The sequence below is a fragment of the Trachypithecus francoisi genome, unplaced genomic scaffold (assembly GCF_009764315.1).
Source record: "Trachypithecus francoisi isolate TF-2019V2 unplaced genomic scaffold, Tfra_2.0 Lachesis_group12, whole genome shotgun sequence".
NCBI lineage: Eukaryota > Metazoa > Chordata > Mammalia > Primates > Cercopithecidae > Trachypithecus > Trachypithecus francoisi.
The window spans coordinates 72431161-72445457 of record NW_022681457.1 but is presented as its reverse complement, the minus strand read 5'-3'; the positions used below and the strand labels follow the sequence as shown (position 1 = coordinate 72445457).

Here is a 14297-nt window from a genome sequence, read left to right as displayed (position 1 = left end):
CTTCAAAAAATACAAAAATTAGCTGGGCATGGTGGCATGCTCCTGTCCTGTAGTCCCAGCTACTTGGAAGGCTAATGTGGGAGGACACTTGAGACCAGGAGGTGGAAATTGCAGTGAGCTGAGATTGCACACTGCATATCAGCCTGAGTGACAGAGTGGGACATTGCCTCAAAAAAAAAAAAAAAATTCAAATTCTGTCTTTTGACCAAAGCCTGTGCATTTTCAACACAGCCTAAAGTCCAACCTGATTTGTATTATTGATCCTCTTCAGCCCCCAAGATCCTTTCCAGCCTCCCAATACAGGAAGTCCTCTAACCATGTCTAAGGCTTCCAGGGACCAACCATCTCCCCTCCACCACAGCATAAGATTGGAAATCACCTGGAAAGTGTAAATGAAATCACATGTGATCCAACACACACTCTTCCATTTCATCGTAAAGTTTTCCTTATGGTCGTCACACATGCCACATTCATTTCTGCTCTATATCTCTGCTCATGCTACTCTCTGCTACAATACACCCTCTGCCAGCTTCTCTGCTTGTCTTGACCATCAGATTTTTGGATTCTAGAGTTAAAAGGAAACCTTAGAAGTCATTCAATCCATCCTCTCACTCAAAATAGGAATTCCTTCCACAACATGCTTGTATTGAGTGCTTCCAACTTGGACACCCACCACCTCACAAAGCAGCCATTCCACTGATGGACAGTTCTGATTACCAGAACATTTCTTCCTTTTGTTGAGCTGAAATCTACATACGGTAATTTCTATCCACTGATTTAATATTGTTCTCTGGAGACACAAAGGATAAATCTAATTCTTTACTCATGTGGTAGCCCTCCAAATATTCAAATCTTTACACTTCCTTAACTCTTAGAGTTTACAATGTTTTCTTCTTATTATCTCAGTTTATTCCCTGAGAAACCCTGTGAGAGAAGGACCAATATCTCTATTCTATAAAAATGGCAACTTAGGCTTGAAGAGGTGAATGACAGGAAATCATGAAAGGGGGCTTAAATAAAACCAGGTCTTCTGTCTCCCAACAGACCATCCTCTTTCACAAGGCTACTTCACTGATTTAAATCTCTTGTCACAGGGGCCTTGACTATTAGCAGAACAGCCAGAGAATAGTGAAAGGAAGTTGAAACCAGCTGAAGGAAGATGTTTAGCCCTGGGGTGGGGGTGATAGTACTGCTACCTTCAACTATTTAAAGTACCTAAAGGCACTTCTCTTTTCCATTCTTTCAAATCTTCACTTGGTGCTGATTCTGTGCCAAGCATTGGTTAGGTCCTGAAGATAAACAGATGAATACAAGCCGGTACTTGCTTAAAGTCTACAGTGTCTGTTACCATAGGAGGTAAACATGTATTGGATGGGGGTTCTGAAGCAGGAGAGGCCCATTCCCTGAGAGCCTTCCTAGTGCCCTTCCCTGAGGTAATGCTCTCTCTTCAGAGCTCAGCTTAGCAGAGAAGCTGACCATCCTGGAAAAGTCACATGCTCCAATTATATGCTTTCCTGGCACCATGAGCTTCTCCTTTGTACCACTCACTCCCACTGTAATTTTGTATTTATTTGTGTAATTATTTGATTAAGGTCTGTCTCCCTTGCCAAACTACCAGTGCCACAAGAACAGGATGTCTGGTTTTGCTTACTATTGCATCTCCAGTGCATGCCACAGCACCTGGAATATAGGGCCAGAGTGTTCCAATAAATATTTGTTGAAAGGATAAAGGTATAGAGGTGTCTATAACAATTTGGATAGAGCACATAGAATGTTAAATGGTCCTTTTGAAAAATCCAAACCTACCAATCTCCATCTGCTGGCCTCCCAAAGCCTATAACGTGGAGTCCAGGCTTCTCAGTAGATACAGACCCTTCAAGATCTAGCTCAGGCTTCCCTGCTAGTTCCTTTCCTGTCATTCCTTGACTGAAACAACGAGCTCTGGTTTTTGCCTTAACTACTTGTGGTTTCCCAGACATGCAGCTCCTTCACACCCCTGGGCCTTTGCATATGCTGATCTTTGCCTGGAATGCCCTTGCCTTATATAATTCACAAATGTATCCAAAGGTCACATCCTCTAAAGTTTTCCCTAACCTTCTTTCCCCACAAATTGCTCCCCTGCCCTTTAAATATTTGCCATTACACCGGCACAGGATTTTTCTCAGCCCCTTTGCCAGGCTCACAGAAGGAGACACCCCATCGACTCAGGCCCTCTGGGCTGCACCTGAGGGCAAGCCTCTAGCACAAATCCCGTGGCCATTCAGTCCCTGGCAGGAGGGGATGTGTGAGTGAGCAAGTGCAGGGTCCAGCCAGTCGTTCCAAGTGCTGACATGAGAGCAGGCTCTGTGAGGGGCTTGTGACTTGACCAGGCATGTCACCCCAAGGGGAGGGTGGCAGTGCCCAGGCAGGGGTGCCTGCAACCCCAAAGCCCCAGAGGGGTGTTACAGTGTGCTAATTAGCTCTTTCAGCCCCACCATCAGCAGCCCGACAGACAGTGGCATGCTAACGGCTCAGTCAGCAACTTGCCCCACTCTAGCCCACAGCTCCAGGACTGGTTTGGCCCCACCACTGCTTCTGTCACACAGGGTGGCTGCCTTCCACCGATGGAGGGCAGAGGGTCACAGTGCCACAGCCTTTTGGGTACCCACATTCGGTGGGTCCCAAGCTCTTGTCCCACATCCAAGAAGAATGAGGTCACATTGACAACTGTAGGGTGATGAGGGTGGAGAATTTTATTGAGCAACGAAACAGCTCTCAGTAGAGAGGGATCAGGAAGGTGGGGTCTTTTACCCAAAGTCAAGTCATCTCCCCCAGTGTGGCTGAGTCTGGGGTTTTTTTAGGCACAGGACAGGGGAGGGGTGGGCTGTGGGTAGTATTGGAAAAGGTAACATTCAATTGGTTAAAACGCATTATTCAGAAAGAATCAACCAGGAAAGGGTGGGCAAACAGGAACAGAAGTTCTCACTCTGGGTCAAGGGTTTCATCCAAAACCAGCAGCAGTCCAGGCTGTTTTGGGCTTAAAGGTGGGGTTTCACTGGGGACCTGTCCCTATCTGCCTAGGCATTTGTCTGCCTCCTGCTGCTATCAATATCACTGCACACATCACATTTGTTATAGTTACTGATTTGTTTTTCTGTCTCCTCTTTCAGGCTATGAGCACTCTAAGATCAAGTCATATTTAGCTAAATCTCAGGCCCTCAACTATAGCGCCTGCCACATAGTAGGAACTTACAAGGATGCTAGCAAATGAAACTCAAGGGCTGACTGTGCTGAGAAGGGAAAACTCATTTAGAACTTCAGGATTGATTGGAATAGGGTCTGTGAGCTCATACATACCACCTCCTTTTTCTGGGCACTTTCCATGTCGTAGACAAAGCGAAGGAGGCCCAGAGCAGTGACAACTTGAGAGGTCACACAAAGATTAAGAGGTTATCTCTGGGGTCTTCACCCCTGAATCGTGTCCTGTTGCCTGCCCATTCCTCCAGCCATACTCCTCTCTCTCTCCCCGTCTTCAATCCAGGCAAGATTGGGGGTGGGGATGATGAGCACCAGGGAGGCAGGTAATGACCGCTTTCAAGCTAGCTTTCCCCCATGCCCTACCCTCCAACCCACAGCTGCTCAGCTCCAAGCACTTTGTTTTTCTGCAGCATCTGGGAGCTGAGACATTATGTCCCATGGGAATGGAAGGAAACTAGAAGGGGAGAGCTCTTTAGGAAGGAGAGAGCAGTTCAATGGAGCTTGGGAGACACAGAGGACTGAAAGTGGTAAAAATGGTCCTTTGGAGCTAGCTTAATATTATACCTATCTGTCCTCAGCCATCTAGACCACATTATAAAGCACCCTACAGTTTATAAGTACTTTTATCACATCATCTCACGGGAGCCTGACAATGATTCTGTGATGCAGACTTCTTTTATTTTTTTTTTTTATTTTTTTTTTTTTTGAGACGGAGTCTCGCTCTGTCGCCCAGGCTGGAGTGCAGTGGCCGGATCTCAGCTCACTGCAAGCTCCGCCTCCCGGGTTTACGCCATTCTCCTGCCTCAGCCTCCCGAGCAGCTGGGACTACAGGCGCCAGCCACCTCGCCCGGCTAGCTTTTTGTATTTTTTAGTAGAGACAGGGTTTCACCATATTAGCCAGGATGGTCTCGATCTCCTGACCTCGTGATCCGCCCGTCTCGGCCTCCCAAAGTGCTGGGATTACAGGCTTGAGCCACCGCGCCCGGCCCTTTTTTTTTTTTTTTTTTTTTTTTACAATTTCAACTTCTGTTTTAGGTTCAGGAGGTACATGTATAGGTTTGTTACATGGGTATACTGCATGATGCTGAGGTTTGGGGTATGACTGATCCCATTACCCAGGTAATGAGCATAGTACCCAATGGGCAGTTTTGCAGCCCTTGTCCCCAATGCAGACATTTTAGAACCAGAAGAAATCAATCTTAGAGTTCATCCAGTCTGACTCCTTTCTTTTACAGATAGAAAAACTGAGACCTAGACACTCAATGACTTTCCCAAGGCCACATAGCTACTTATTTTTAGGCTCAATTAGGACTCAAATTCAAATATTCTGACTCCACATCCAGTGCACTTTCTAGCCCACCATGTATCACTGTCACTACTGATTTACAGGTAATAAAACTGGAGTCAGCAAGGTGCAGTCATTCATACCTGTAATCCCAGCTGAGCTGGGGGAATTGCTTGAACCCTGGAGTTGGAGACCAGCCTGGGTGACAAAGTGAGACTTGTGTTTCTACAAAAAATCGAAAAATTAGCTGGGTGTGGTGGCCTATGCCTATGGTCCCTCAGCTACTTGGGAGCCTGAGATGGAAGAATCACTTGAGCCTAGGAGATGGACGCTGCAGTGAGCCATGGACATGCCACTGCACTCCAGCCTGGGTGACAGAGCAAGACCGTGTCTCAAAAAAATAAGTAATTTGGAGTCCAAGAACACATAGGTAGCAACTGTTTAGGTCCTCGAGGGCAGGGGGTAGAAAAGAAGTCACTGGAATCCAGGACTAGGGATTCTAATGTGCCTTCCTGCCCTCTGTAATCCTATCTAACCTTTGAGGTCCAGGTCAAGTGCACCTTTTTTGGGAAGTCCTTCAGGACTGTGTCTAAATTCATCACCATTGCTTCTGGTCTTCCACAGAATGTACTTGAACCTTTGTTTTAGTGAGAGCAGAGCACAGACCCTTAAAGATAGAAAGCCCTTATGGGAGTAATTAATTCCACATATATTCACTGATCCTAGCCCGTGCCATATGTGATCCCTACCCTCAGAACACTCACAGTCTAGTCGGGAAGTCAGACACATGTGATGAATCCTACGAGAGGTGTACACACCCATTTTACAGATGGAAAACAGGACCCCAGAAAGATGAATGCCCTGTATTCTTATTTTTGGCATTGGTCTCTCACACAAAACCCTCAAATACTCTAAACTCAAAAACTCTCATGGATACGGCTATTGATTTCCATGATTTCCACCAAGATATAGGCACTACTTTTTTTTTTTTTTTTTTTTTTTTTGAGAGGGAGTCTGGCTCTGTCACCCAGGCTGGAGTGCGGTGGCCGGATCTCAGCTCACTGCAAGCTCCACCTCCCGGGTTCACGCCATTCTCCTGCCTCAGCCTCCCGAGTAGCTGGGACTACAGGCGCCCGCCTCGTCGCCCGGCTAGTTTTTTGTATTCTTTAGTAGAGACGGGGTTTCACCGTATTAGCCAGGGTGGTCTCGATCTCCTGACCTTGTGATCCGCCCGTCTCGGCCTCCCAAAGTGCTGGGATTACAGGCTTGAGCCACCGCGCCCGGCCATAGGCACTACTTTTTACTTCAAGTGGATTAGCTGAAGGTCATAGGGCTTCCTTGCATTGTTCCTCAATGTATGTGGCATATCTTAGGTATTCGATAAATATTTTTTAATGAATGGATCATAGCACCTATATCAGGAATTTGCTTCTTCTCTCACCTATATCTCTCATTTAGACTATGGAGGAGGGGCTGTGTCTTGTTGTTTCTGTATCCTCAGTGTCTACAGCAATACTTGGCACCTGGAAGGTACTCCAAAAATACTGAATGACACTTTGGGAGGCCGAGGCAGGCGGATCACGAGGTCAGGAGATCGAGACCATCCTGGTGAACACGGTGAAACCCCGTCTCTACTAAAAATACAAAAAAATTAGCCAGGCGTGGTGGCAGGCGCCTGTAGTCCCAGCTTCTAGGGAGGCTGAGGCAGGAGAATGGCGTGAACCCAGGAGGCGGCAGAGCTTGCAGTGAGCGGAGATCGCACCACTGCACTCCAGCCTGGGCGACAGAGCGAGACTCCGTCTCAAAAAAAAAAAAAAAAAAAAAATACTGAATGAACAAATGAATGAATAAACGAATAAAGGAATGAACAAATGAAGAAAAAAGAAGATAAAAATGAAGAAAAATGAAAATAAGAGATGGATGGATAACATAATCTCTGTGTTGCCCTAAATTAAAAACACGACATCACCCCCAAACACACTGCTTTTCTGGAAACTCCCTCTTTCCTCAGCTTCTGTGAAGTCTCTCTTCCCCTGTTCTCTCCCTTCAGCTCTGCCGGCTCCTGCTGTGTCTCCTTATCCTTCCCTGGGCCCTCACTTTCGAGTTTCAGATGGAAATTTCCAACTGTCAGCTGGGCACCTCCACTTAGTCTGAAACTGTCCAACATGTATATGGTTGACTATTAATCATGACCTATTTCATTTGTGTCTGCTCCAGCTATTAAGCCCTTATGAGTACCCCACACATATCTGGACATATAGCAGTATTCTAAAGATGCCTGCAGAATGAACCATCATTCATAATACCCCAGTGCTTTGGCATGGACAAATTTAGCATTAGAGTTGCCAATCCATTTCCTCACCACTCTTTTTGCCTCCAAATTGACATCAGCACCATTCACAGCATTCTGAGAAGTCTCTCTGGGGAATTTACTTCATATGCCACCCGCTGTACCCTTTATGTGACTCACCCAACTCCCCTTCAAGACAGGAAAATGTGGGGAGAGAAGTGAGGTGGGAGAGAGCCAGGAGGAAAAAAAGAAGCATGAAACAAGATTACACTTAATACATCCCCAGGTCACAGCAAGCAAAAGGAAATGAAGAGAGTCAGGCCTCGTGCTGAGAAATTGCAGGTGATAAAAGTAGGACTCTTGTCAAAAGACAATTCACAAAAACTAATGGTAGATCAGGCACAGTGGCTCGCTCCTGTAATCCCAGCACTTTGGGAGGCCGAGGCAGGTGGATCATCTGAATTCAGGAGTTCAAGACCAGCCTGACCAACATACTAACCCATCTCTACTAAAAATACAAAAATTAGCTGAGTGCAGTGGTGCACACCTGTAGTCCCAGCTTCTTGGGAGTCTGAGGCAGGAGAATCACTTGAACCTGGGAGGCAGAGGTTGCAGTGAGCCAAGATTGTGCCACTGCACTCCAGCCTGACAGAGCAAGGCTCCATCTTAAAAAAACAAAATAAAACAAACAAAAACAAACAAACAAAAAAACTAATGGTTAATAAATATATAGATGATTTGTTTAATAAATAATCAAAGAAATGCAACTGAAATTATGAGATACTTTTTTTAACCTATTGAGTTAGCTAAACTAAAATTAAGACAACATCCAATGTTCACAAAGGTGAAGTAAAATAGGAATTTCACTACAAAGAATCTGTCTAAAGGAAACCATCTGAAACCCAGGAAAAGTTTTACACATGGGGATAATCACTGCAACATTATTGATAACAGCTCCAAACTGGAAAGTAGTTCAATGTCAAACAATGGGGAGAAATTAAGCTTTGAGAGGCCAGAGACTGGGCCTCACTCTTTTACCACTGTTGAGAGTGCCTGACACATGGTAAGTGCAACAAATATTGCTGGATGAATGAATGAATGGATATGGTTTGTCTTTTGTATAAAGTACAATGAAGTCATTAAAAACATACAAAGATTTTCTAACAATGTTAGCTATGCTTATGTTATAATGTCAAGTTTAATAAAATTCAATATATAATCTGACCTCAACTATGTTAAAAATTCATAGAAAAGAAACTGGAAAGGAGCCAACCCAAATGTCAGTAACATTTTCTTCTTTATGCTTGGCTGTGATTTCAAAATATGTTTTAAATAAGCATATATTAACTTGTATAATTAATAAAAAAACTAATCCTTAGTAAGCACTGGCAGTTGCTATCCTTACTGTTATTACTAGTCCAGGGAGAAGGAAGTATAGGAAAAGCATGTGAACCAACCATGAGCTGATCACTGTCGTAGCTGGAGGATGGAGTTCATGTACTACTTATTCTCCCTACTTGAGTGTGTGTTTGAAATTTTGCATAATAAAATAGCTTAAAAAATAGAGAAGCCTGAAACAGCACAGCATCTGGGGAGAAAGCAAGCAGTTCCATTTTCACTGGTTTGTAAAACACCGTATTTCATAGATTCTCAGATGTCTACTTTTTCACATTTTAGCATCTTTTAAAAAGGATGTATCTTATAATTGATAGCATCTTAGATTCTTGGAAACATAATACTTAAAATAGTAGACAGGAGAGGAAGTAGGAAGTGAGGCTGTAGCTAGATCATGGAGGTCTTGAATGCCAAGTCAAGGTGCTTGGATGTCGTCCTGATGAGAACAGAAAGCCACTGAAGCCTTTAGTGTGCCCAACATAGGGCCTATCACCCGGAAGACATTCAGTTAGTATGTGCTAAATAGTAAGGCCATTGAGGATCAGGTCACTGCTGCTTCTGCCAAAGGCCAGGGGACGTTGACCTTTATGGGCGAAGTTTGAGGCCTTGCCGTCCTTCTCCGTCTTGTCATCTCATGAGTTTCAGTTCTCTCCAGTTTTGCAGGGCACAATCGTTGGGTTGTATATTAAGATGATTTTTCTCCCTCTAATCCCCCAATTACTTCTATTTTCCTGAAAGCAATAAATATTTCCCCAGAAGCTGAGCCAACACCATAGCTGATGTGAATGTCCACAGCCCTGGGTTTCATAGCACCCTCTGACACGACATTCCAAAGCCAAAACTCGGCTTGGCACCTGGTCCAAGGACTTATTCTTTTTTTTTTTTTTTTTTTGAGACAGAGTCTCTCTCTGTCGCCCAGGCTGGAATGCAGTGGCACGATCTTGGCTCACTGCAACCTCTACCTCCCGGGTTCAAGCGATTCTCCTGCCTGAGCCTCCTGAGTAGCTGGGACTACAGGCATGTGTCACCACACCCAGCTAATGTTTGTGTTTTCAGTAGAGACAGGGTTTTACCATGTTGGCCAGGCTGGTCTCAAACTCCAGACCTCAAGTGATCTGCCAGCCCCAGCCTCCCACAGTGCTAGAATTACAGGCATGAGCCACCATGCCTGACCCTAGGGACTTACTTCTGAACTCATTTCCAAATGGAGACACAAGGAGTTAACATATACAGGGCAGGCAAGAGGAGTTCAGAGACTTAACTAGAAAGAGAAATCAGGAGTCCAGGATCCCCATCCTGCCCTGGTCTGTGTTTTCTCTCTGGTCTCATAGCTGCTTTCTTTCAGGAGTTGGCCTGAGTCACCATAGCAGACAAGTCCCCTGAGGATCATTTGCATACAGGTGGCAGAGTGTTCTAAAAATAGGATCAACACTCATCTCCACAAAACAAATGCCTTGAAATTTATTTACAAGGGACAGGGGACAAGCAACTGAGGAGCAAGGAGGAGCCCGTCAGAGGCAGCCCGACAGTGAATGGCAAGGGAGCCACACAGCTGAGGCTGAGAGGCTGGAGGCCTGGGTACGGTTTAATCCCACCACTAACTCGCTCTGTGGGCTTAATCATACTGTGCACCCTAGGCCTTGGATTCTCCTCTTTAAATAGGGATATTAGAGTAGATTACTTTTTTAGGGCCCCTTCTAGCTCTAAGGAGTCAGGATAAATAGTAATAATTATTATAATCTAAGAATAATAATTGTTAACATGAATTAAGTACTTACTAAGTGTCAAGCACTGTGACAAGCACTTTTCATGCACTACATCATCAATCTTCACAACCAGCTCTTTGGAGTAAGACAAAGAAACTGAGGCACAGGGAGGTTAAGTACTTGCCCAAGTTAGCAAATGTCAGAGCTGGGAATTTAACGCCTATGTTATACTGCCTGCTAGGATGCTAAACTTATCCCTGGTTTTCTAACAATTTCACTGCCTTCAGCTCTTGCCGCCCCTCTCCATTCTTTTCTCCCCAGGTTCTGACCAACCTGGAAAACTCCATAGGTCCCAAACATTGTGTTCCTCTAAGTCTCAGTGCTTTGCTCATGCTGTACCCTCTGCCTGGAACAGCCTTTTCCCCTTCCCTGCCAAAGCAGTCGCTAATTACCTTTCCAATTCAGCTCAAATGCTTCCTCCTGTATGACTCGTATTTCCTCCAATACCCACAGGCAGAAATAATGACTGGCTGCCATTTGTTTAGACGGGCTGTGCCAGGCACTGTGCTAATTCTTACAACAACTTTCTGAGCGAGGTCCCATTTTCATACTTATTTTACAGATGAAGTAATGAGATTCAGAGATTAAACACCTTGCCTGAAGCCATACAGCTGGTAAAAGATCTGAGCCAGATAGTCAAACTTCACAGCCTTCCTAACTTCTCTTCTATCCTCTCTCCCGTGAAACTGTGTATATGAATTGCCAAGGTGCTTATCTTTCCACTAGACTATAAAATCTTCCAGTGCTTTTTATGTAAACTCTATATAAACTCTTTTAGTGGTTTTGTTTGTTTTTGAGTGATCAAATGAACTGCTGGGAGATAATCTGTAGCAGCATAATTGGAGGAAAAATTAGGCTAGAGTCAGGACCAAACTAGGAGAAAGAAAAAAAGGTGAAGGCCCTCACTCTGTCGATCTTTCTCTGCCACTTTAAATCCCTATCGGTACAAGACAAAAATATATTTTAAAAATATTCCCTGCACCTTGGCACCCACTTCTGTCCCCATCACATCTTCCAAGAAGCCTCTTAAAATTACCCTCATTCTCATCCTCCCCTTAATTTTTGTGTCTTCAGCACTTATGTGTCATTTAATTAAACACTGTAAGCACTTAATGAACAGGTAGTGTGAAGGGCAGCAGAAAGAGTATGGATTTTGGAGTCAAGCAAATTCTAGCTTTGTCACTTCTTGGCATGTGACCTTGGACCCGTTGCTGTGTTTGACTTTCTGAGCTGCAGATCTGTTAACTGCAAAATCGGTTGGATAATAATATCCTTTTCTTGGTATTGTTGGGAGGATAAAGTAAGATAAGTGTTGTGACAGTGCCTTGGTAAACTGTAAAGCTCTGTATAAACAGTCATCTTCATTTAGTCTACGGCTTGCCCTCAATAATCTGCTGTTCTTCCCCCTGGTGTCAACACCCAGAATGGGCCTCAGATTCCTGGTAAGCTAGAGCTGTAGCAAAGTGAGAGAAGGGAGGAGCCCAAGAAAGCAGGGCTGGGAACCGCCTGAGCAAACTTCCGCTGGAAGGAAATTAAAGGGCTAATTAAGCCTCCGTTGGTGGTAAATTTCCAAGCCAGCCTTTGGGCTCAATCAGTTGACACAGCAACACACAGGTCGGGGGAGGCCGGTATCCTGAGAGGACATTTTCTCTCCTCACAAAATGGCACCTCGTGGCAGCCTGAACACAGGGTCCAAACTCAGAGTTGCCACCGATTTTCTCTATCTTCCCCTTCTCTTCTCTCTTACCTTCCTTATCTCTTCCTCCGCATGTTCTAGCTGAGGCAGAGGAGGCTGGGATGTCCTGGGATGGCTCTAGTACAGCACTTGATTGTTGACTAAGGTTAGGTCTCACTTTTTATATGCAGAAGTCCAGTGGGAAGAGCCCAGGCAAGGGAATGAGTCCCAAAAGCCTGCATTCAGGGCCCACTTAGCCCATTTATTATCTCTAATAAAGTAAAACACTTTACCCTCTGGGCCTCAGTTTCCTCAAGTGTATAATGAGGATGACAAGACCTCCTCTTGTGATCAAATGAGATCTCATATGTATCAGATGATTGGACTGGACTGGTGTCCACAGTGGTGCTGAGAGGAAAGCCAGTAAGAAGGTGGCATACTCATTCTAGAGAGGCTAACCCAAGAGGAGCCTCAGACCTTCCAGCCACTGAGGGGCAGAACTGATAGGGGTGGGGGTGGCACAAAACTTGATCTGAGGCCAAGAGAGAGATCAGGCACTGCAAGTGCAGAGGGAAGAGATGGCCTCAACTTTGAGAGGTATACAGCCTTAGCTGGAGCACTGATTTTCATTTTGCCAATCTTTGTTAAACCCTTACTATTTGCAAGGCCCTGTGCCTGGTGCTGGGCTGTAGACATGAATTAGACCCAGCCCCTGCCCTCAGGGAGCATGCAGTCTGGGAGGAAGACAGGTGAGTTCCAGACACATGCAATACAGCTGGTTAGTATGGAAAGGGTCCTTAACCACCACTGAGTTGTGGGGAGGTGGGTCAGCAAAGGTTTCCCAGAAGAGATGATACTTGAACTGAGTCTTTAAAGTCAAATGGGAGTTTGCTGATAGAAAATGGGGGAGGAGGCCACGTACAGTGGCTCATGCCTTTAATCAATTTAGGAGGGCTGGGCAGGAGGATCATTTGAGCCCAGGAGTTCAAGACAGCCTGCGCAAAAAAATGAGACCCCGTCTCCATAAAAAAAATTAGTCGGGTGTGGTGGCATGTACCTGTGGTCCCAACCACTCCAGAGGCTGTGGTGGGAGGATGGCTTGAGCCCAGGAGGTTGAGGCTGCAGTGAGCTATGTTCACACCACTGCACTCCAGCCTGGGTGACAAAGCAAAACCCTATTCCAAAAAAAGGAAGAGAAACAAAAAGGAAATGGGGGGAGAGAGGGAATCTCTAGAGAGGAGGAAACAACCTGGGTAAGGCAAAGAGCAAAAACGTGCATCCTGGCTGGGCGTGGTGGCTCACGCCTGTAATCCCAGCACTTTGGGAGGCCAAGACGTGCAGATCACGAGGTCAGGAGATTGAGACCATCCTGGCTAACATGGTGAAACCCCGTCTCTACTAAAATACAAAAAAAAAAAAAATTAGCCGGGCGCGGTGGCGGGCGCCTGTAGTCCCAGCTACTCAGGAGGCTGAGGCAGGAGAATGGCGTGAACCCGGGAGGTGGAGCTTGCAGTGAGCTGAGATCGCACCACTGCACTCCAGCCTGGGCCACAAATCAATACTCCGTCTCAAAAAAGAAAAAAAAAAAAAAAAAAAGTGCATCCTGACTCCCAGCCCAGAAGAGCCTAAGGAGACACGACAATTCAAGTCAGTTGTGTTCTAGATGGGATCCTGGAACAGAAAAGGAGTATTAGATAAAATCTAAGGAAAGTGGAATAAACTAGGGATGTTAGCTAATAATAGCATATCGATATTGGTTAATTATAACAAATGTACCATACTAATGCACGATGGTAATAACAGGGAAAACCACGTGTGGGGTAAATGGGAACTCTCCGTACTATCTTTGCAATTCTGTAAATCTGAAACTGTTCTAAAAAATAAAGGTTTTGCGTTTTTAAAACTGCATCCTGTGTTCGGGTTGGGGGTTTAGAGTACATGTGGGTGGTGCATGGACTGCCTGAAGGGTGAAGATGGGGCTGGGGAGGCAGAAATGGCCAAGAATGTGTTGAGGGGGATGCAAGAGAGCCCCACCTAGGTTTTAGGCACTGGAGTGACAGCGATTATGAAGGGCAAGCCTGAGGGCCGGGAGCGCCACCCGGGCAGCTGCAGTCCAAGGGGGAGAACAGGAATTTAAGGTAGGAAAGGGCAAAGGGGAGAGCCAGGCTCACAGTTGACTCTCAATAAATGTTAATGGAACAGAACTGACCAGGGGATGCATTCAAGAGAAATTTGGGAAATAGAATGGACATTTCTCATGAACAATCAGATGAGTAGGACAAGAGCAGAGAGGAGCAAAGGATGACCCTCAGTTTTGAGCTAGGGGCAGTGGTGGGGCACTCAAGAGAGGGGGGCACCATATCCCCTGGGACCTGCCCTCCCAGCCATCTGTGCCTGAGCGCAGAGCCCCTGTGTCATTAGCACAGAGTTCACAGACTTCACAGAGGAAGGAGAAGCACAGGAGCACAGACAGGATAAGAGTTTTCAGCTGTCACCTGGCAACCCAAGGTGTGGGGCAATGGTGTGGGGGAAGGAGGATTCCGCAGAAGAAAGGGATTATAAATCCTCAGTTGAATGGCCTCCCCTGTCCTTAGCAACACATCAGGCAGGTTCCAAGCAAGCTAGGAGAATCTCCAGCCTTAGATGGCA

At 45.6% G+C, this 14297-nt stretch overlaps 1 protein-coding gene across 1 annotated transcript in view; it reads right to left on the bottom strand.

Annotated features, from left to right (window-relative positions):
- The window catches only part of RAB3B (RAB3B, member RAS oncogene family), a 77832-nt gene that overhangs the window by 32503 nt on the left and 31032 nt on the right, over nucleotides 1-14297 (bottom strand). The window lies entirely within an intron of this gene.